At 47.3% G+C, this 1,281-nt stretch overlaps 1 protein-coding gene across 1 annotated transcript in view; it reads left to right on the forward strand.

Moving 5' to 3' along the window:
- Positions 1–1,281, forward strand: part of ADAD1 (adenosine deaminase domain containing 1 (testis-specific)) — a 10,905-nt gene that overhangs the window by 433 nt on the left and 9,191 nt on the right. The gene's annotated exons all lie outside the window — the stretch shown is intronic.

Raw genomic sequence — 1,281 nt, forward strand, 5'->3', positions numbered from 1 at the left:
GCGGAAGGACGGCGGCTAAAAGGACGCTGGGTCTCGGTTCTTGTGCCCAGTCTGTAGGGAAGCAGAGCCCGAGTTGTCTGCCGTGCTCCTGTGAAACGGCTTAAGTGAGAAAACTGGAGCTTGCAGCACGCCCTTAACATAGTGTAACTTTTCTGTTAAACTTACTTAGGCTGATTAGAAATGACTAGCAGCAACGACTGGTTCCAGAGTGCTGGCAGACCCCCCTTTGACCCCATACCAAAGATGACTTCGCTAGCTCAGGCTCCCAGGCAGATGAGTTTAAAGACGCTTTCTCAGTCTGTGACTGTAAGGCCAAAACTTCCACCTCCTGAGACCTACAGTGCACCAAAGGCGATGGAAAATCCAGGTATAATTTTAAATTTATACACTGAGATTAGCTATTAAAATACACTGTAAATCGTGGTGAAAATACAGTTTTCTCTGTTTTAAAAGGTGGCAACCCTCTCCTTACCGCTGTATTTTCTTAAATGACTTGCATACCACCTGCTTGTCCTTGTTCATCCTGTTGCTGTGCCTTTTCTCCTGGAAGTTTGTTAGAGATTCACTGTTGTGTGGCCTGTGTAGTCTGCAGCGTTTCATAAACATAAACTCCACGTTAGACATTAAGAGCGCTGCGGATGTTGCCAGAATGCAGGATGTGTACCGCTGCATGGATTTTTGCAGAGATCATTGATAAAAGTTGAAGCTGAAGCTCTGGGTGTCCAGAGATGTGTTTTGAATTCGCCCTTTTTGAATAGTTGTATTGAGGTGGAGGCACCTATTTATGAGACTTAGAGGTAACAGTTGATTTGAGTTCCTTTTGGCTGGAAGGTAGTTGTGCCTGAGTGCTTGGCAACCCTGGAGCGGAAGATGCCATCTATCCTAGAGCTGATACAGGGAAAAAGATTTAATTTGGTTAGATTTAAAAGAACACGCTGATCCTTCACAGTAGCAGATGCTGTAGGAAGTAAATGGTAGTTGGTTATTCTGTAGGAGAACTCCAAGTCACAACTGTCTGGATATAACATCCTTCTTGGAAAACTTGGACTTCAAAATGAAACTCAGAAGGATGCGTTTGCTTCGGGACAGCTTCTCAGAAATCTCTCATGACTTCACTTGCTTCCCACTGCCCTGCGAAGAGCCTAAGGGCTGTGTGCTAGGACAGCTGAAACACGCACCCACCCGCTGTCCTGGTTCTGGGGGTGGCTAATGGTGGCCTGGGGGGTTCCTGCAGGGTCAGGGTGCCTGGTTCCGGGGGTGGCTAATGGGGGGCTGGGGGGG

The sequence above is a fragment of the Buceros rhinoceros genome, unplaced genomic scaffold (genome assembly GCF_000710305.1).
Source record: "Buceros rhinoceros silvestris isolate BGI_N320 unplaced genomic scaffold, ASM71030v1 scaffold17396, whole genome shotgun sequence".
NCBI lineage: Eukaryota > Metazoa > Chordata > Aves > Bucerotiformes > Bucerotidae > Buceros > Buceros rhinoceros.